The 22,789-nt window shown below is 46.7% G+C and overlaps 1 protein-coding gene across 1 annotated transcript in view; it reads right to left on the reverse strand.

Annotated features, from left to right (window-relative positions):
- CCNI (cyclin I) overlaps positions 1–19,615 on the reverse strand; it is a 54,361-nt gene extending 34,746 nt beyond the window's left edge. The window contains exon 1 of the mRNA XM_081925220.1: positions 19,125–19,615. The gene's annotated coding sequence lies outside the window, so the exon portion shown is untranslated. The remainder of the gene's footprint in view (positions 1–19,124) is intronic.
- Between the last annotated feature and the right edge of the window lie 3,174 nt (positions 19,616–22,789).

Raw genomic sequence — 22,789 nt, forward strand, 5'->3', positions numbered from 1 at the left:
GTTGTTCCACCTGGCCTTTGACTTGGGAGTCAATTTGATTCCCTCTCCCTCCTTCTTGTTTCCTTTCTTCTCCTGTGATGGGGCTGCGTTTTAATGTTTCAATGTTTTAATGTTGTATTTTAATCTTGTTTTCCAGTTGTATTCATTCAACTTGTTTTTATTATTGCTTGTTAGTTGCCCTGAGCCTGGCCTTGGCTGGAGAGGGTGGGGTATAAATAAAATTTATTATTATTATTATTATTACAGTGGTGCCCCGCAAGACGAACGCCTCGCAAGACGGAAAACCCGCTAGACAAAAGGGTTTTCCGTTTTGGAGGCGCTTCGCAAAACTAATTTCCCTATGGGGTTGCTTCGCAAGACGAAAAAATCTTGCGAGTCCCCGCGGGGTTTTCCCCGCTTTTTCCCCCCTTTTCCTAAGCCGCTAAGCCGCTTAACAGCTGATCCGCTGATAAGCCGCTTAACAGCTGATCGCTAGAAGCCGCTAGACTGCTGTAGCACTAATCCGCTAAACTATCAATGGGCTTGCTTCGCAAGACGAAAAAACCGCTAGACAAAGAGAATCGCGGAACAGATTCTTTTCGTCTTGCGAGGCACCACTGCATTATTATTATTCACCAACCTGACTCATCTCCCTTTCTGCAGCTTCAGCTTCTGGACTGCTCTCTGCCACAGACTCTCCCTGCTCACCAAGCCCTGTTGCCTCTTTAGCTTCTGACACCTCCTCTTCTCCCTCTGACCTCTCATGGTCGTCCTACTACCACTGCCCAGATTCTGAGCCTTCCTCTCTTGGGGGTTTCCAAGCTGGTTCCTTCACCATTCCTCTGCGTCAAACCAGCCCGTGACGTACAACCATCATTGGGGCAACCAGGGAACAGGCAGCAGAACCATAGCAATTTCAGAAATTCCTGCAGCAGATGGAAAGCCTCAGAGCGCAAGTTAAATGTTAACGGGGAACCGAGCCAATTTGGTCCTTTACTATTTAAACACGCACGCAGCCCAACACATGCTTCATTCATTACACAGGAAGAGAGAGGTCTGTGGGCAAAATCTCTCTTGGGTGGGGAGGACTTCAGGACACACTGGGAGGGGCAGTGGAATTATGCTGACGCAAAAAAAAAAAAACAACAAGAAAATGTTGTTGCAAAAAACAGAGTTATTAAATAAACAGATAAAATTAACTTTGTAATAAAATCAGGGAGAAATAAGGGACAAACAAACACCAGTGCAAAGGACCGTCATCCCAGTAACTTTCCATTCATCTGTGAGAATCCAAGAGGCTGGGAACCAATCTATTCCTGCTGAGCAACTGAGGTAAATGAGCAGAGCAAAAGTAAAATTGCAAGAGAGCAGGACACTTCTCTCCCAAACCACTACAGTGGGAGTCTAAGAACACAGAACACGGCCTTATAACCAGGGAAGGAAATGTGAGGGAAACCGCTGTCTGGATTCGGCCTTTAAGCCATACACAGCTTTGTTATGTTTTAAAATGTAACCCATGAGATCGCTTTGCCCCATACATGCCCAGCCGACTTCTTAGGTCAGTGGTAAGACCTGCACATCTGTAAGAACTTGATTGTTTTGTGTGGCAACTTTGGAACTCCCTGCCTATTGATAGCAGGCAGGAACCTTCATCGCTTTCCTTTCGGCCATTGCTGAAGCAGTTCATATTTAGACATGGCTGCCCAGATGCTTGGAAAGTTTGTACGAGCTTTGATTTTGTTGTTGTTGTCATTTAAATTTGTGTATCGCTGGTCTCGGGGCGCCTACAACATAAAATCCCAATATATAAACACAAAATACATAATAAAAATAAAACGAGAACAACCCACTAGTCCTCCCCTCCCCTTTTGATTTGTTTTAGTCTATTATTTTGCAGTTTTAAGCTTCGAATTACAGTGGTACCTTGGTTCTCAAACTTAATCCGTTCCGGAAGTCCGTTCCAAAACTAAAGCGTTCTCAAACCAAGGCGTGCTTTCCCATAGAAAGTACAGTGGACCCTCTGGATACGAATTAAATTTGTTCTGGGGGGTCCGTCCACAACCCAAAAAGTCTATAGGCAGAGGCACTGCTTCTGCACACACATGTGCCACGACTGAGCACTCTTGCACATGCACAAGGTTAATCTTGGAGCCCGCTGCCAGTTTTCTAAATTGAACATCTGCCAAATGGAAGACACAGAGAAGGATTCAGGTCTGTATTAGGAAAATACAACCACCATTGGGGCAACCAGGGATGTGCACTTCTGCACATGCGGCGAAACCCGGAAGTATACACTTCCGGGTTTGCTGCATTCGTAACCCAAAAGTTATGGATCCAGAGCGGTACATAACTGGAGGGTCCATTGTAATACAAAATGGATGAATCCATTCCAGGCTTTTAAAAACAACCCCTAAAACAGCCGTTTAACATGAATTTTACTATCTAACGAGACCACTGATGCATAAAATGAAAGCAATAAACAACGTACTGCAGTCACACAATCTATCAATCAGTAGCTGAACTGGGTTCCACACAGTCAACAAAATCAAAACAAAAAAAGCCACAGAAACCAAAACGCAAAATAAATAGCAAAAACAAACAGACCACACACTCAAAACAGAAGCGTGGCACTCAAATCAGAAGCACAACACTCAAAACAGAGCACGTTCGACTTCCAAAAAAAGTTCGCAAACCGGAACGCTTACTTCTGGGTTTGCAGTGTTTGGGTAAAGTTGTTTGAGTACCAAGGCATTTGAGAACCAAGGTACCACTATGGCTGTGAATGTTTTAGAGAATAGTTTATGGTTTCATCTTTTGGGGGGTAATCCGCCCTGAGGTTGTTGGTTTTTTTCTGCAGTCAAGCAGTATATAAAAAACCAATCCCAATCCCACACTGCCAGCTGCCATTCATTCCAAGGAAGCATTTGCAAAAGTGCCTTAATGTTAATGAGCAGAGAGTGGTCTCCAGCCTTCCTCTCTTGGGATTAGAGGCTGATCCCAGACCCAGCTGCTTGGGGTTGGTTTCCCCCCCACCCCTCAAGACCTCAGCAGGTGCTCAGAAGGAGCAGATGTGCTCCAGCGATGCCCCAGGGCACCCGAAGGGCATTTTCCCACACTGCTCTTCACAGGCAAATTCCAGGACCCTTAGAAGGGAGGGGAAAGCAGGCAGGCAGAGACCGCCAGCCTCTCCTAATCTAAATAAAAAGAGGTTAATCTTGGAGCCCGCTGCCAGTTTTCTAAATTGAACATCTGCCAAATGGAAGACACAGAGAAGGATTCAGGTCTGTATTAGGAAAGTAAATCAGCAAGAAAGGGGGAGGGGGCATCTATATGCAAGCACTTAAAAAGGGAGATTTTCAAGTCAATGCAAAGCACAGGCTCTGTGGAGCCAAGGATTTGCCCTGGCGACTTGCCAACCTGCCCGAGGACTGCAACTAATTTCCAGATATATATATATATATATATATATATATGAGAGAGAGAGAGAGAGAGAGAGAGAGAGAGAGAAAACATATATATATATAGAATACATACACATGCACAGAGACAGATTTTGATCAGACGCATGCTTTAAAAAGTAAAAATTTAAAAACAAAACAGGAATTATGTCTAGCAGTTCAAAAGGCACCCATGCAAAAGGAGGGTTTGTGGCAGAGGGGGAACTTATTTTCATTTGCTTGCGATCCTAAGCGGCTGCAAGGCTCCTGTTCCACGGTGCCAGTCAAAAGCGGGCACACAGCCTTCTCTTTGAGAGTGGGCAAACGCAATCCAGTGGCAGAGCGTTTGTTCCACAAGCAAAAGGTCCCAGGTTCAACCCCCAACAGCTCTGAGTAGTTATAAACCGCTCTGGATATTTTAAAATATAAAGTGGTATAAAAATGCTTCTACATAGATGAAGCTACCGTATTTTCCCCTCTATAACACGCAGATTTTTTCTCCTAAAAAGTAAGGGGAAATGTCTGTGCGTGTTATTGAGCGAATGTGTGGTCCCTGGAGCCGACTGTCCCTAGTGCAGGGGCAAAAATCAGGCAAAAATCATATTGCGCCATCAGGAAGCCTGAAAAGAGGAAGCTGCTGCTTTCCTGCATTCTGCCTCAGGGTCTTACTGCCCACCCTGTTCTGTTTCGGTTGCTGTTTGCTCAAACGGAACAAAGAGCAGGGAAATCCCCTCCCCTCCTGGCAAGCAGAGGGGAAAGGAAAGGATTGTGTCCTTCCTTCTAATTCCATGCTGTGCTCCGTGGTGCTGCTGCTGCTGTGAGAGAGAAAAAGAGAGAGGGGGGGGAGGGCTGGCATGGGTGGGTGGGTGGGACTTTTGCCTTCCTTTCCTCCCTCCTGTTAAACCCCTCTCCTGCATTCTTAGCCAACTGCTTCTCCACACACCCCTCTCGTGCTCCTTGTCCCTTCTATGGTTTTCCTTCCCTCCCCACTTAAAACGTGGTTACAAAGCACGGATCCACATGGATCCTCAGGATCTTTACATTGGGTCACCCCAAATTCACCATCAGATCACATGATCTGATGCAAAAACAGGGCTGCAATGGTGCAAAAATGTGATTACAAAGCACGGATCCACATGGATCCTCAGGATCTTTCCATTGGGTCACCCCAAATTCACCATCAGATCACATAGCATGTCCATGGCTACAACCTGCACCAAAAAAAATCACGCACCCACTGTTGCCTGGGGCTGCAATGGTGCAAAAACGTGGTTACAAAGCATGGATCCACATGGATCCTCAGGATCTTTGCATTGGGTCACCCCAAATTCACCATCAGATCACATGTCTGTGGCCACAGCATGAAGCACAAAAATGATACATCCACTGTTTCATTCAGACTTTTTTTTTCTTGTTTTCCTCCTCTAAAAACTATGTGCGTATTATGGTCAGGTGCGTGTTATCGAGCGAAAAATACGGGAATTGAAAATATGTGATGATGTCTTCATCTTTAAAAAAGACGATTCAAGACAGTGGAAATTGTCTTGCCCCACCCTCATCTTTGCTCTCGCCATTCGCTCTGTTGGCTAAAGATGGTTAGGATATAAGCAATGTAAGTTGCAAACTTATGCACGCTTACCAAGGAACAAGCCCCACCAAGCACAGCGGAGCTTACATCTAAGTAAGCATGCTGAAGTCTGTGCTCTAGCACCGCAAGCCTAGATAGGTCTACTCAGAAGTAAGCCCCGGTGAATTCAGTAGGACTCACTCCCAGGTAAGCATCTGTACGACTGCAGCTATACAGTGGTACCTCGGGTTAAGTACTTAACTCGTTCTGGAGGTCCGTTCTTAACTTGAAACTGTTCTTAACCTGAAGCACCACTTTAGCTAATGGGGCCTCCTGCTGCTGCCGCGCCGCCGAAGCCCGATTTGTGTTCTTATCCTGAAACCAAGTTCTTAACCTGAAGCACTATTTCTGGGTTAGCGGAGTGTGTAACCTGAAGCGTATAACCTGAAGCATATGTAACCCGAGGTACCACTGTAAAGCAATACAATAAGTAATTTTGAAGCCCTGATTGTGCAGAAGAAAATGATGACCCATTGTAGACATATACATTTCCCCAATTTTTTATATTATGGAGGATGAGATGAATTATTTGCACTTGGAAGAAAAAAAGAGCTATTTCACCTCTTGCAAGCTGAAAAATTCAGCCAGCGTCTTAATGGCATGCCATCGAGGTTCATGAAATAGGAAGCAATTATTTAGATTGGCACGTAAAACCTAAGCTCTTGCCATTTGTTCACGATGACTCATCCACTGGCCTGGCTCTCAAGAACACCTATGAAATGTCCTGGCAATACTTCACAACTCCTGGGTTCATTTGCATCACGCCACCAGACCTTCCCCAACTCCTACCATGCTATTCAGTGCAGCTGAACTTCCCAGATTTAAAAACCTCCCCAGCCGCGAAAGTGTCACGAAAGGACCACGTTCAGAGCAACTGTGAAAGGACTGGGGCACAATTTGTAGCCCAAGGGCCTCATCCCCTTCTAGGCAATGTTTCCAGGGCCACATGCCAGTGGTAGGCGTGGCCAGAAGCAAAACTGGGCGGAGCAAGCGATGCAAATTTGAGCTTTGTGCAGTAGGCTGTTTTCTACATGCACTCACACACACCACTCTAGCAGTGTTAGAAACTCAGATATACAGTGGTACCTCGGGTTACATATGCTTCAGGTTACAGACTCCGCTAACCCAGAAACAGTGCTTCAGGTTAAGAACTTTGCTTCAGGATGAGAACAGAAATCGTGCAGCAGCAGCAGGAGGCCCCATTAGCTAAAGTGGTGCTTCAGGTTAAGAACAGTTTCAGGTTAAGTACGGACCTCCGGAATGAATTAAGTACTTAACCCGAGGTACCACTGTAGCTCATCACCAATGGCACCTTAAACATGGGTTACGGTTGCCACGACAGAATGTCTAGACGCCTCTTTCTTTTTGCAGTGAAATGTATTATTTCTACTATTATTCATTTCGTTTCTATGACGCTTTATATTTCAAAGGGGGGGAAATCTCAAAGCGGTTCACTATGCATTAAAACATCAAATAAAACAATCCAGAATAAAACGAATAGCAGCAGGAAGCCAGTGTGGTGTAGTGGTTAGGGGACTAGACTAAGACGTGGGAGATCAGGGTTCTAATCCCCACTCAGCCACGAAGCTCACTGTGTGACCTTGGAGTCAGTCACAACCTCTTAATCTACCTCGCAGGGTCGTTGTCGGGATTAACTGAGGAGGGGTGTGTGAACCATGTCCTCCTCAGAGAAAAACGTAATAAACAAGCTTTTCTGCTTACCTGCTTAAGAAAACCGGAGAGGCCAGCCAGGTGGGAGATGTCAGTCGCCCACCTGGCATCCACTGGTCACAATCGGAACCTGTGCCAATTGCAAAACGCACCTGGCGCCTGGCTAATTTCTAACACTGCTCTCTAGCCTCCAACCAGAGGATTGGGCACCACCAGAGTTCCAAGGGCAACATCTAGACACAAATCTTAGCTCAGTGGTAGATTTTGCTTTTTATGCAGGACGTCCCAGCCAGCACCTCCGGGTAAAATTGGGAGATTCCTGTCTAAGAAACTGGAGACCCGCTGCCAATCTGTGTAGACGATATTGAGCTAGATGGACCAATGGTATAAAGATCACTTCCTGGTGCAACTAGACTTTTCCGCGACCCTTCCCCTCTGCATGGAGGTGGCACCGATTCGGATGGTCTGCCCCCACTACTTAATGGATCCAATTGGCTTCCAGAGAGTGGTAGGGGATGTTTTATCCCAAGTTGATGGCCTTTCAGCTGATTCCCTGGTGGCCCTCTGGAATGCAGAGTTAACCAGGGCTATTGACTGTCTGGCTCTGAAGCGCCCTCTCCAAATGCATGGAGCCCAGATAGCCCTGTGGTTTTCCCCGGCGCTGAGGGCAATGAGGGCGGTTCCCTCATTGTGAGGTTACAGGGAACCAGACAGAGGGCCTTCTCGGTAATGGCACCCACCCTGTGGAACACCCTCCCTTCAGATGTGAAGGAAATAAGCAGCTATCTTATATTTAAAAGACATCTGAAGGCAGCCCTGTTTAGGGAAGTTTTTAATATTTAACGCTGTATTGTTTTTAACACTTGATTGGGAGCCACCCAGAGTGGCTGGGGAAACTCAGCCAGATGGGCGGGGTATGTATAAATAAATAAATAAATAAATAAATAAATAAATATGGCAGTTTCCTATTAGCTCAGTCTTTGTGGCATGAAATTCTTAATCTCAGGTTCATGGGTTCGAACCCCACGTTAGACAAAAGATTCCTGCATTGCAGGGGTTTAGACAAAATCACACTTGTGGTCCCTTGCAACTCTGCAGCTCTAGGGTTCTGTAAATGAACTCAGGCTTCCATGCAGAGCAACTAAAGGCTGTTCGGCACTTTGAAAGATGAACTCCGCTCCCCTCACTGGAAACGTTCAGAGTTAATTGCCAAGGAGATTTCTTCCTTCTGTCCGGGGACCCAAGCCAATGAGCTGACGAAGAGCATCGAACGTCAGCTGGGAAGCCCTTGGTTGAAATCCCACATCAGTCACAAATTCAGTAAGGCAAACTGCTTGCCACCATTGCCTTAGCCTCACATCTCCAATAAAGAATACCGAATTGCCTTATTAGGTTCTTTCAAGGATGGTTAAGAAACTGAAACAGGACAAAAAAAACCCATTATATAAATGCCAGGTATGAGAGAAGAACGTAAGAAGGATCAAACTAAAGGCCTGTTTAAACCAGCATTCTGTTTGCAAGGGTGCCACCACCAAAAAGCCCATATGTGGCTTCTAGCAATGGTCATTCAAAGGCAAACACAGGGCTTCTTTCAGCCAGAGCTCACCAGAGCTGAGCTCCAGTACCTGTCAAGTGGGTGCCGTTGCCGTTCTAAGAGAAGAAGAGAGAAGTTCATGATGAGCTCCAAACACCTCCTTTTCTAGAAAAAATAGCACTGGGCACACTGTGTACTGAACCCGGAGGTCTAACATCATAGCTAGGAGCCATCAATTGTCTCGTCCTCCATGAATTTATTGAGCTTTCTTTTAAAGCTGTCAAAGTTTATGGCCGTCGCTATAACTTGTCGTAGCAGTTTTCATGAGCTGTGTGCAAAAGTGTTTGCTTTTGTCTGTCCGGAAACTCTCACCATCCAGATTCATTCGATGATCCTAGGTTCCCAGTATTATGAGAGATTGGGGGGTGAACACTTCTCTCAATCTGCTTTCTCCATGCCTAATTTTATATACCTCTATACCCTTGAGCTGAAAAAGTCCTGCTCCTTCCTCATCTGTGTCAACATTAAGAAAAAGAGGTAGGAATAGGAACAGCAATATATATGCAATTGTCCCTAGATCAAGTGACTTTTCTTCTCTAAAGTTCTCAACTCTCTTAACCTAGCTCAAGGTTGTCCTCTGAACTTAACTGACAATCAGGCACAGTCAGTCCACCATTTGAAAAATAAGACTTTAGAGCCATCTTGCCAGAAAACGTCAACTAGACATTCTGCTTCGGTAACTGTAACTCTGGTTCAAGGAGCCATTTGGCACCTAGATTACATGTCTGAGTTTCTAACACTGTTCTAGAGTTAGGGGTGAGCAGTGCCAATACCTTGGTTTAAGAACAGCTTAGTTTATGAACAACTTGGATTAAGAACGCTACAAGCCCAGAAGAAGTAGGTGTTTTGGTTTGTGACCTTTGCCTTGGAATAAGAACATGTTCCGTTTCCTGTTGAGTGTATTCCATTTGTAAATTGAGTCCTCCGCTGCTATGAGAAAGCACGCCTTGGTTTAAGAACGCTTTGGTTTAAGAACGGACTTCCAGAACGGATTAAGTTCATAAACCAAGGTACCACTGTACTAAACAGTTGAGGGTCATTTAAAACACAAGGAGACTGCCTGCCCTAGCGCTCTAAAGAGGACCTCTCCAAAACTGATTACAGTGGTACCTCGGGTTATAGACGCTTCAGGTTACAGATGCTTCAGGTTACAGACTCCGCTAACCCAGAAACAGTGCAGCGGGTTAAGAACTTTGCTTCAGGATGAGAACAGAAATCGCACAGCGGCAGCATTAGCTAATAATAATAATAATTTATTTGTACCCCGCCCATCTGGCTGGGTTTCCCCAGCCACTCTGGGCGGCTTCCAACAAAGATGAAAGATACATTAAAATGTCACATATTAAAAACTTCCCTGAACAGGGCTGCCTTCAGATGTCTTCTGAATGTCAGGTAGGTGTTTATCGCTTTGACATCTGATGGAAGGGCGTTCCACAGGGCGGGCGCCACTACCGAGAAGGCCCTCTGCCTGGTTCCGTGTAACTTGGCCTCTCGCAGTGAGGGAACCGCCAGAAGGCCCTCGGAGCTGGACCTCAGTGTCCGGGCAGGACGATGGGGGAGGAGACGCTCCTTCAGATATACTGGACCGAGGCCGTTTAGGGCTTTAAAGGTCAGCACCAACACTTTGAATTGTGCTCGGAAACGTACTGGGAGCCAATGTAGGTCTTTCAAGACCGGTGTTATATGGTCTCGGCGGCCGAAAGTGGTGCTTCAGGTTAAGAACAGTTTCAGGTTAAGAACGGACCTCTGGAATGAATTAAGTTCTTAACCCGAGGTATCACTGTAAAATGGCAAATGGAAATCGATGTAAAACAAGTGTGATGTGATGCACGCTCCTGGGGTTTGAAATGGCGGCGATTGACCAGTAAGCAGCCGAGACCTTGGGGTCGTAGTGGACAGCTCAATGAAGATGCTGGCCCCGTGGACAGTCTTTGCAAGAGGTTTTCCGAATCAGCCAGGCAACCCCAACGACTAGTACGAGCGCATGTGGGGAAAGAAGGCTGTTGGGGCGGATGACCAGCCTGCCCTGAACACAAGGCAAACAGGTTAATTCTGCGTTCTTAACACCACCAGGTAATTCTGTACTCCCACCCATTAGCCACACACACCCCCGGAGGCAAAATGGCCCATTCCCAACCCTCCCCTACAATAGACCAGTCCGTTCTGCTTCCAGCCCTTCCTGCTGGGAAAAAGGCAGCGGGGTTGACCTTCTGATGGTTTTCAGGACATTTTGTTGCCAGATTTACAGCTTGGATTTGACAAGAGGAGTGCAAGCCCGCACGTCCTGCAGCCAAATGCCCCTGGAGTATTTTGCTATCCTGATGGTAGGCTTTATAATGCTCCAGATTTATTGCAGGACACATGTGGGGAGGGAAACAAACAGAAGAGTCTCCAGGAAAAAAAAAACCCCAGCAATTGCAAATGCAGGCCAACTGACTCAGATGAAGAGATTCCTTTGCAAGGGAGAATCTGCTGGAGGGAGGGTGCTTAACCCTTTGCCGTCTCAAATTAGAGGCCGACACAGGATTGGGAATTCTGTAGAGATGCTGTCCAATATCAATTTACTCTCCCTGAGTGAATACAGTGGTACCTCGGGTTAAGTACTTAATTTGTTCCAGAGGTCCGTACTTAACCTGAAACTGTTCTTAACCTGAAGCACCACTTTAGCTAATGGGGCCTCCTGCTGCTGCCGCGCCGCCAGAGCACAATTTCTGTTCTCATCCTAAAGCAAGTTCTTAACCTGAAGCACTATTTCTGGGTTAGAGCAGTCTGTAACCTGAAGCGTATGTAACCTGAAGCGAATGTAACCTGAGGTACCACTGTATTCAGGTTTTTGAGGGTTGTTGTTGTTTTTTGAAAAAGAAGAAGTGTGCACACACTTTGTATTAACCCTAATATTATTCAATTAAAATCCTTTGGGTTCCATCCCATATTAAGCAATTGACTAAAAGCACGCAAGGAAATGGCTGAGACAAGACAGGGCAGGTTAACCATTAAGCGAAGAGACTCCTCCACTCCAAAGTTCAAGCAAGGAGAAAATACGTGATTTCAACAGCTTTGGAATTGGAAACGGAGGCCTGGTGAGAGGCTGCATAAATATCATAAATGTAAAGCACATTGACTTCCCTGGGAATTGTAGTTTTTGAAGGGTGCTGGGAACTGTAGCTCTGTGAGAAGAGTAAACTAAAGTTTCCAGGATTCTTTGGGAGGCTGCGTACACTTTAAATGTGCAGTATGCATGCAGACTGAGACTCAAATCATGGTAATATTTCAGCAAAGGAAAGAGAGATTCTGCACTGCCTAATTTGGGTTACAATCTGCGCAAGGCAAGGAGCTGAAGAGAACGCTTGTGGTGTGGTTCCCCCTCCAAACCATACACACCTTTTTGCAACACAACTTAAGGCCAGACCGATTTGTCTCCCTGGGGTACCAGTTGATTATTCCAAGCACTGTTCACATTTATGAGACGCCACAGAACACCTGCAGGCAGGGAAAAACCCTGACACAGCAACAAAAATCCGTAAGCTAAAAAAAATTTAAAAATCCAAGCAGCACATATGAAGACCCAGTTCACGTGCAACAATACTAAGTAGGCAACAGATGCCTGCAGGGCCAAGTGAATATGCTTTGCTGCTTGAAACAGACAATTCGAACTGCGTTCCCATCGTTCTCATTAGTGTGGGAATAATCTATCAGGATTATCTATCTATCTACAAAGGCTAAAGAAATGAAGAGGCCCAGCTGTTTCCAACATCACCGTATTGTGCCTTGTGGTAAGTCCTCCCTCGAATGCTGCCATCAAACTCGGGCGCCTTCTGCATGACACGTTTACAACATTATTAACAGCCATGAGTTCCCCCAAAGATTCCTGGGAACTGTAGTTTGGTAAGGGCACTGAGACTCCTGCCCTCCTCACAGAGCTACAATTCCCAGAGGGTTTAACAATTTTGTTGTTGTTGCTGCTGCTGCTTCTCTGTATAGTATATTAGAAGCTGACCAGTGTGGCTGGGGCAACCCAGCCAGATGAGCAATGTACAAAAAGCAAATTATTATTATTATTATTATTATTATTATTATTATTATTATTATTATTCCACTTCCCAGGGAGCTCTAGGGAAATGCAGCTCAGTGAGGAAGAATAGGAGCATAGCTGCCAATGTTTTCCTTTTTTTTAAGGGAAATTCCCTTATTCCAAATAGGATTCCTCGCAAGAAAAGGGAAAAGTTGACAGCTATGAATACGAGTCTCCCAACAGTTCTTAGCACTCTTAACAAACTACAGTACCCAGGATTCCTTGGGGGAAGCAATGACTGTTTAAAGTGGTATCATTGTGCTTTAAATTTGTAGTGCGGATGGGGCCTTGCAGAATCACAATTCATACATCCCTATATAAAAGACAGGAACGAAAGCAGTACATATGGCGGTGGGAGGAGAGGGAATAAAATTATTTTCCCCCAAGAAAACAAATAATATTTTTCTGTGGGAGAGTTTGTAAAGAATCCCTTGGAAGGTACACATTTGGATCCCTCCTCAGCCACCCAGAACTCCATACTAGCTATACGTTTTGTTTTGTTTTTACATACAAAATGCAATCATCTGGAAAGGGCCCAAATACAACACACCTTAGGTTTTGGTTTCCCCCCTGAAAGCTGAAAGCCCCGGAGGCAAATACCTTCAGATGCAAACATCAAAGGAGCAATTGCTTTCATCCAACCAAGTGCAGATGATTTTGCTGCTCCTGTTTATATATCTGTTTCGCTAAAACGCAGGGCCTCAACTGCACCACAACCAGAGGTGATGTGGGGCACACAGCGGCCTGCCTCACTCGAAGCAAGGTTTCTCTCCCGAGCAACACAATAAAAATTACTTTAAAGTTACACACATCATTTCCCCACCGGTTGATGATGTGGGGCAGAGCAGGGAAGATGGGCAGAACTCCAGAACATCTCCCGGGGGGAACACACCTGAAACAGGTGGACGAAGGCACATAAAACCATAGAGATGTAGAGTTTGATGGGACCCCAAGAGTCATATATTCCAACCCCCTGCAATGCAGGAATCGCAGCTAAAGCATCCGTGACAGATGGCCATCCAACCTCTGCTTAAAAACCTCCAAGGAAGGAGAGCTCCCCTCCGTCGAACAGGTCTTGTTGTCATAAAGTTATTGCCATACTTCCTTAAGGCAACAGGTAAAGGGACCCCTGACCGTTAGGTCCAGTCGCGGACAACGCTGGGGTTGCAGCGCTCATCTCGCTTTATTGGCCGAGGGAGCCAGCGTACAGCTTCCGGGTCATGTGGCCAGCATGACTAAGCCACTTTTGGTGAACCAGAGCAGCACACGGAAAAGCCGGTACCTATTTATCTACTTGCACTTTGACGTGCTTTCGTACTGCTAGGTTGGCAGGCGCAGGGACCAAGGAACGGGAGCTCACCCCGTCACAGGGATTCGAACCGCCGACCTTCTGATCGGCAAGCCCTAGGCTCTGTGGTTTAACTCACAGCGCCACCCGCGTCCCTTAAGGCAACAGGTACTACAGCTTAAACCCACCTTAGAAACCGTGGCAGGTGTACTAGCAATATAACCAGCAAAACGAATGCAATAAACCCCTCATCTGAATGTAGCCCTCCGAACCCAGACTCCCAGAAATTTAGCACTAGTGTCTAAGAACATTAGCTATTTTTCTAGACCATGGGCAGGCAAACTAATGCCCAGGGGCCGAATCTGGCCGAATCGCCTTCTCAATCCGGCCTGCAGACGGTCCAGGAATCAGCGTGTTTTTACATGAGTAGAATGTGTCCTTTTATTTAAAACTCATCTCTGGGTTATTTGTGGGGCATAGGAATTCGTTCTTTTTTCTTCTTCTTCTTCAAAATATAGTCCGGCCCCCCACAAGTTCTGAGGGACTGTGGACCGGCCCCCTGCTGAAAAAGTTTGCTGACCCCTGTTCTAGACCTTCTGGCAGAGACAAAAATACAGGTTTTTTTCCAGGACAAATTTCACACCTGACTTGGTGGCTCAGAGATTGTGGTTGTTCCAAGGTGCACTACTGCATCCCTGCAGACCTTTTTCCTCAGCAGAAGAAAAAAAATATTGTTAACAAGATCTGAAAGAGAATCCCTCAAGACAGCAATTAATTCTCTGCGGCTGCTTTGCGAGTTACTTTTGAGCCAGTCTCACGTTGCAAAAATATGCACACACAAAATCCTAGCGCCCGCAGGGAGATTATAGGGGGAGAGGGGGAACTGCTGCAATCAGCTATATCCTAAAGATCCCAAACTCTCAAACAACAAAGGCATTACTACAGAAGAACTTCAAAGAAAGCCTTCTATTACACCAATAGGGTTGGATGAGGTTGTTAAAAGGGGTTCCTACTGCACAGATTGCAGGCAGTTGTGACATACCACAGTTCACTGGACATACACTTTCCAAACTGTATTAACAAAACACCTTTGCAGCAACAAGGCATTTTCTATTTACAATGGTACCTTGGTTTATGAACTTAATCCGTTCCGGAAGTCCATTCTTAAACCGAAACCATTCTTAAACAGAGGCGCGCTTTCCCTAATGAGGCCTTGCGCCGCCGGTGCCCTTCCACCATTCGGATTCCATTCTTAGACTGAGGTAAAGGTCGCAAAGGTAAAGATAAAGGGACCCCTGACCATTAGGTCCAGTCGGGGCCGACTCTGGGGTTGCGGTGATCATCTCGCTTTACTGGCCGAGGGAGCCGGTGTACAGCTTCCAGGTCATGTGGCCAACATGACTAAGCAGCATGTGGCCAGAGCAGCGCACGGAAACACCGTTTACCTTCCCGCCGGAGCAGTACCTATTTATCTACTTGCACTTTGACATGCTTTCGAACTGCTAGGTTGGCAGGAGCAAGGACCGAGCAACGGGAGCTCACCCCGTCGCAGGGATTCAAACCGCCAACCTTCTGATCGGCAAGTCCTAGGCTCTGTGGTTTAACCCACAGCGCCACCCACATCCCTCTAAACTGAGATACCACTGTATTATAAAGAGCTGGAATGCTCTGATATATAATGAAATGGGGTGGGGTGGGGGACGTTTAAAATAACTTTTGTTAAAAAACTTGTGCATGACAACAGCTGCACGAACAGTTACTAGCCCAGAGATGGAAAGAAGAGACAACCCCGACCAGAGATGAATGACAAACCAAGTTGATGGACTATGCCGAAATGGCAAAATTCACTAGGAAGCCCAGGAACCAAGAAGACAAGATCTTTAAAAAAAAGAATGGGAAAAGTTTATAATGTATATACAGTGGTACCTTGGGTTAAGTACTTAATTCGTTCTGAAGGTCTGTTCTTAACCTGAAACTGTTCTTAACCTGAAGCACCACTTTAGCTAATGGGGCCTCCTGCTGCTGCCACGCCGCCGGAGCACGATTTCTGTTCTCATCCTGAAGCAAACTTCTCAACCTGAGGTACTATTTCTGGGTTAGCGGAGTCTGTAACCTGAAGCGTATGTAACCTGAAGCTTATGTAACCTGAAGCTTATGTAACCTGAGGTACCACTGCACAAGATTATTGTAAGCAGATTGAAACATTGGCAGGATTTTAAACACATTTGTAATATATGGATAACTTAGAAAGGTTAGAATTGGGGGGGGGCGAAGTAGTGATATGCAGTTGAAAATAGGATTAATAGGACCCATGGAAGGGATCGGGTGAAGTCAGGAGATTCCGAGTAATCTCAGCATTTGGATTCGGAATTGGTTTTGTGGTATGTTTATATTTTTGAAAATCGAATGAAAATTTATTTTAAAAAGAAGGAAAAAGAGCTGGAATGCTACAGCAGATAACTGCAATCCTGTGCACGTCTACTCAAGAGATGATCCTCAGAATTCATTGGGAGGTACATTTGGGAATCTGGCCTGAAACATTGGAGATCTACTGCCAGACAGTGTAGACAATACTGAGTCAGATGGACCAATGGTCTGAATGGGTATAATGCAGCTTCCTCTGTCCCAGTTAAGGAGAAAAGCCAAAATCTGTTTCAGCCCCACGAAATCTGCAGGAGCAGGGCAAAAATACCGATCTATCTTACAGGGATGGAGTATGGATTGCAATATGAGACGTACAGATCACTCAGGAAGTTTTGCAGTTGGTGTAGGTCGTATTTTAGGATCTATGGAGTGTTTTTATTGAAATACATGAATCATCAGCAAAGCAGGCTTTTTATTGAAAACATTTCCATTTGTCACTCATGAAAGCTAACCCCAAGCCAGGTTTTTTTTTTTTTTGCTCCAAGCGAAGGAAAAGGTTTAACATCCTTTGCCAAAGAAAGATGAATCCTTTGAGTCAACGATGCAAGTGGAGGCAACATGCCTGGTTCAAGGAACATAACAAGTTGATTTATACAACGCCAGACCAATGGCCAATCGTGTTCAATATGCAGCAAAGCATCCTTTGTAGCCCTACCTAGAGGCAACAGAGACTGAAACAGGGATTTTCTTTACACAAAGTGCTACTCAACCTCTGAGAAATACCATTCTTCCTCTTTGGATCTGCACAATGTTTTCAGCAATGGTTACCATTATGCCCCATTTATTCTGGCTTTCCTAGTCGCAGGGAGCGGCAAGGACTTCTGCCAGAAACGTTAACTTTTTTAAAGTTGAAAACAGATACCCAGAAAGTTTTAAGGATGTGCCCAGAAGCACATTCTGTGCTTCGTTTACACGTGTGGCAGAACTGTTACATAAGCGAAACGAACACCTCGCACTGGCGCAAACTAAGACACATCTATTTAAGACTATATACTCCTCGGATCAGGGACCCCTTTTTGCTTTTCGCTCTGCAAAGCTTACAGGCAAGGAAGAATTACACTGTGTAAAAAACCAAACCAAAACAAAAAAAAATCATTTGGCACCCGGCAATCTGTTTTGGCTACAGGTCTTGGCACGCCGGGCATTCTTTTTTTAGTTAACGCTTGCATTTGGGTGGTTGCAACATGACACCAGCGAAAGGGGATCTCTAGTCCCTGTTGGCAAGGATTGAACTCTGCGCTAAGCGCGGCCACTCCCACCTCCAGCCCCTGCCACACACCTCTCCCTCTGGCCACAGCTGGCATGCAAAGTTTTTGTGCAGTGGCACTGTCCCAAGGGCAAGATCCTGGGTATTTTACTGCAATGTTGCACTGACTACAGGGGTCAGCAAACTTTTTCAGCAGGGGGCCGGTCCACTGTCCCTCAGACCTTGTGGGGGGCCAGACTATATTTTGGAAAGGGGAAAAAAAAGAACGAATTCCTATGCCCCACAAATAACCCAGAGATGCATTTTAAATAAAAGGATACATTCTACTCATGTAAAAACACCAGGCAGGCCCCACAAATAACCCAGAGATGCACTTTAAATAAAAGGACCCATTCTACTCATGTAAAAACACGCTGATTCCCGGACCGGATTTAGAAGGGGATTGGGCCGGATCCAGCCCCCGGGTCTTAACGTTTGCCTACCCATGGACTAGGGCAAGCCCCCCCCCCTCCAATTCCTTGTGCAGACCCAGGAGTTAGGCCTTTAATGCTACAACCATTCGCTTGCAAGCCTCCAGACAAGAGGGATGCAACCTAACTCTGCAAAAATAAAGGATTCAGTCACCCCAGGCATCGCCCGCTAGGCTCCTGGGGCATCCCTGCTGCAGATGAGCTCGGCAGGACCCGAACTGCCTTTCAAATGCAGCGGCTCCCAGACTCTGCAACGCTTCTGGCAGCCACAATGACGTAACCAGCAGACGGAGCGGTGCGGGCCGCTTGGACATAAACAAGCGCTAACCTGGAACAGAAACTACAGGCACGGCCAGGATTAGGAGCGGGGGTGGAGAGAGCCACTTTTCCAAAACAGTCACTCGCTGGGGGCAGCCGAGTTTGCACCATTTAGGGTCTTTGCAGCCAAATGCACAAATTCCAGGAAACAATGCAAGGCCTCCCGCTAGGTGTTCTCTGCAGAACTGACTCCCCCTCTTCTTTCCTTGCCACGGCTGAGTGTTTTCCGTCCCCCCAGTGAACCAAACGGAGTATGCACCACTGAACTTGCTCCAAAGGCATTCAAAAGAAGGTCAAAGCGCGCGCAAAGCAGACGCCGGATCCTAACCACGTATAAACTCAGTTGCAAACCCCAGCAGAGTATAATTGGTCTGGCTCCCTAGAGAGCTTGCATCCGAGCGCAGCCTTGACTGCTCACCGCCCGTTTCCTTTACAGTACATTGCGCCTTGCATGGAAGCCGCAACCGTCCTGCACCGGGCGCATAAAACGGTCTGCATCCCGTTGCAAACGCGCGCGCGGTTTTCTTGGAGACGCGCTCGGCGTTGCAGCAGCGCGAAAAGAGCGCGCTTGCTACACAGCAGGCCACCCGCGGAAGGGTCCCCGCATGTATTATGTAAACAACAACACGGGCAACGGCTTAGGCACCACCTCCCTCTTAAAGCGCACACGCGGGGAGAAAAATATGGAACAATGCAGCAGGGGAGTGGGAAAAAATAATAATAACGTAATCCGGCAGAATGCAAGCAGGAACCGCTTTCAAAACACCAGCGTTGCGTATCTTTGAAGTTGCTCAAGTCCTGCTCTGGCCTACTCCGCACAAATGGTTTGTGCATGGAGGTTTGTGCAGATCAAGGGTGCAAACACAGGTCAATGCAAAGGTAGAGAAATGCATACAAGAGGCGAACGTAGCCAGGATGCAACCTTCGATTGCTTGGATTTCAGACTCTATCACGGATATCAACAAAGAGGCTTGCATCCTGATCTGCAACGGCCAAGTATTTATTATTATTATTAATTATTTATTTATTTGGCTCACCTCCCCTGCAAAGCCGTAGAAATCCCCTGTTGCAATTGGCCAGCATCCGGTCCATTAAAACCCCATGGTGGCAGCTCCAGGCGTGAAAGAGAGATGGTTTGCTTAGTTGCTCTTCGTTAGTTTCCTGCTCGGTCCATGGTTGATGGGGAAGAAGAGGCGGCGGCGGGGCTGCAGCTGCCTCCGGTGTTCATGCCTCCATGGTGGCGGGTGCTTCGCTTGGGGCTCTCCGTTGCGCTTTGGAGGGAAAGCAAAAAAAGGAAGAGAGAGAGAAGGGGGAGGTGAGGAAGAGAAAGAGAGAGAGAGGGAAAAAACTGGCCCTTTTGTTGTGGTTGGTGCAGTTGCTGCCCCCAGGGCAGAGAAAAGCGCCTTGCTTGCTAAGGAAGGGGAGGCGAAAGGAAAAGGGGAAGAGGGGAGGAAAAGAGGGAAGGGAAAGGGGGGTGGAAAATAATAATTAAAGGGGGGGAGAAAACAAGAAAAAGAGAGAGAGTGAAGCAGAGAGCAAGCCGCTTCCCGGGGGGAGCAGGGGAGGGAAAGAAGAGCCGGCAGCGGGCAGCTGAGCCTCCTCCCCCGGCCTCGCTGCTCCGCCTCCTGCGCGCAAAAGTCGTGCGTAAAGGAGAGGAGGAGGAGGAGGCGGGCGGGCTTTGCGCAGGGATCCTGGGCTGCCGAAGCGCGCGCCGAGACCCGGGAAAGAGGAGGCGGAACTGCTGCCGCCGCCGCCGACTCAGAAAGCCCAGGAAGCTGCTTTGTGTAGTTCCAGTCTCCAGCAAAGTTGTGCTCTCCCAAGCCCACGTTTCCAGCATGTTTGCGTTCCTGGCTCTACGATGGCTTGGTCATGTCCGCAGAATGGAAAAGGGCAGGGTTCCACCACGGACGTGAAACCAGTTCTGTGATTGCAAAGGAGTCTTGTTTGGGTTTCAGAGGTGCGCCAACTCCGTGTTGCAAGGTGCAGAGGTGTGCCTAGGCTTCCTGGCGCTCTTGGCAAGGAGATGTCTTTGTGCCACGCCGCAGGGCTCCTGTGATAGTCCACACCAGAGACCGGATTCCTCCACCGAGATGCCTAGAGGAGCCAGCACCTCACCCAGCCGTCCAGGGAGCAGGCAGGCTTCTAGCCACTCCAAGCCAAAGTGGACAGGTGTGATTTTTGCCCCCCGTACCTGTGCCCTTGGCAGGCCCAACCGGAAGGTACGCCCCATCAGATATGTCTGCAGACATGACATGAAGGCTGGCAGCGTTAACCCTACCTGATGGGAATTCCTTGCAGAAGACACACAGGCCATGTATCCACAGCAGTGAGCAGAAGAGGAGTGACCACTAGGAGGACCACAGGGAGAAGAAATGCCCTGGTGCATCTGCAGCAGCACAACCGGACACCTTTGTCTGCCCCAGCTGCAACAAAATATGTCTCTCCCCTATCAGTCTCTACAGCCGCAGCAGGTTCTTCAGCCTTCCAACAATTGGACTTCGCCCCCAAAGGTGTCTCCCGAGACAGATGGATGCCAACTAATCACTGGCTGGCTGGGGGCTCTCCAGGGTTTCAGACGAGCGACATTTCCAGGTCTAGCTTGGAGATGCTCTTGAGGAATGGAGCTGGGACCTTCTGCCTGCTAAGCAGAGGCTTTACAGCTCAGCTGCAACTGTCTTTCCCCCTTGAGGTCTTGAGCTGCTGCAGCTCTCAGAGTTCCTGATGCAAGATTCTTCCTGTGCCTGCTTGGAGATGTGCTGGAGGCCTCTGCTGTGCAAAGCAAGATGCTCCGCTGCCAAGCTGTTTGTTGCATTTCCAGCTTGCCCATTAGTGAGAGAAAAAGCTCCCAGCTTTTACTGGGGCAACCCTGTCCGATGAGCAACATATAAAAAATAAAATTATTATTACAGTCATACCTTGGGTTACAGATGCTTCGGGTGGCACGATTTCAGGTTGTGCACCGCACCGAACCCAGAAGTACCGGAAAGGGTTACTTCCAGGTTTTGGCGCTTGCGCATGTGCAGAAACGCTAAATTGCGCTTTGCGCAGAAGTGCCGAATCACAACCCGCTGCAGGTTGCAAACGCTGCGGGTTGCGAACGTGCTTCCTGCACAGATCACGTTCGCAACCCAAGCGTCCACTGTATTATTATTATTATTATGAATTAGCAATAAAGCTAAATAATGCAGTCTGATCTGATTTGATTGTGTTTACTTCTACAATGAGCTGTGATCATCATGTCTTTACAGAGCCATCAGAAGCAACTGAGGGTTGCTACTTTATGCATGGCAGAGAGAAGGACATTTCATAATACAGGGGCAACAGCAGAAAATGCTTGGTTTTGGGCCACCACTCTATGTTATTCTTCAGGATGCAGTGCCAGGAACAGAATTTACCCAGATCTAAGTTATCTTATAAGTATATCTTACAGATTTATACACTAGATGGCTATCAATACCTCTAATGATTTCAAATGACAATAGCAATCATTTGAGATAACGATGTTATATACATTATATATAATGTATTGCTGAATTAATGTCACCTCTAACACAATAGGAAATGCTGCACATCATAAAGAGATCATATACATTATAAAAGCAGTAACCAGAAGCACGTGAATTTTAATCACAGGCTAAACAGGTTAGGATAAATAGGATCATTGCTTCTATGCATTGCTGAATGCCACAGAAATGATAAATAATGGTTATTACATAATAGAGGTTCCAAACTGGGTATGAAAGCAACCATGTGACTTTTGTTCTTATCACCGCATGTTAATTAATCTCAAAAGCTTGCTCGCTATTCTGTGGCACGTTGGTTGGTCTTATTTAATAAAGGTTTGGTATATTTATTGAATGAAGGAAGGAAAAGATTCTTTGGCGAGGTTGAACGGAAAAGCATAATTGTTGTGTGTTTCTGTTAGCATGTTACATACTTAACAGATAAATGGGGCCTGATTTGCTGCTTGCATCCATTTGACTGATTAACATGATCTCAAATTATGAGAGTCCTGCTTTTTAATCTGTTCCACTCAAATCCCTTTGTGTGTGCTGTTGAGAAGGGACTTGTTCGCTCATTCAAGCCTGAGCGGAAGGATCAAGTAGGTAGCAGCTGTGTGCTGAGACATGTTCCCTTCCATCCTTCCCCCCCTCATGCTCCCAGCTCAGAGAGAGCTGAGTGCATGATGCATGCCCAGCAAGGCAGCCGCTGTTGGCAGAGAGGGAGAAAGAAAATGCCAGAGAATAAAAGCTGTGATAAGCTGGTGTTATGTGTGGGGAGCAACCCTGGATGTATTGAATGTGTTCATGATATTTTTTGATGGGCCAATTGAAAGGTTAATTCTGTCCTAGGAATGGGTAAATCTGTCATTTTTGGCTTCACTCAGGTTTTCTCAGTATTGAAATGAGTTCTCCACATTTCTGTGGGATAACCAGCCTCATACAACCAACGTGCCAGTGCATGAAGGGGTTAATGTCATAGAGTAAGCTGTCCTGCCATGTTTAGCTAGGTCACTCCCCCTCACCTTGGGAGGAAGGTAATCAAGCCTATTGTTCCCCATCTGTCTACCCGAGAAGCTCAGTGTGTAAAGAGCTCTGAGCCGGTTGTTACAAGCTCAGGCCACATGGCTCTAACAAGCCTTTCTTGCATTCCTCTACCTATAATTTAGGAGCTTTTGCCACTGTAACTAAGCCAAGTTGAA

Source organism: Podarcis melisellensis (genome assembly GCF_964234715.1).
Source record: "Podarcis melisellensis genome assembly, chromosome: 9".
Lineage (NCBI taxonomy): Eukaryota > Metazoa > Chordata > Lepidosauria > Squamata > Lacertidae > Podarcis > Podarcis melisellensis.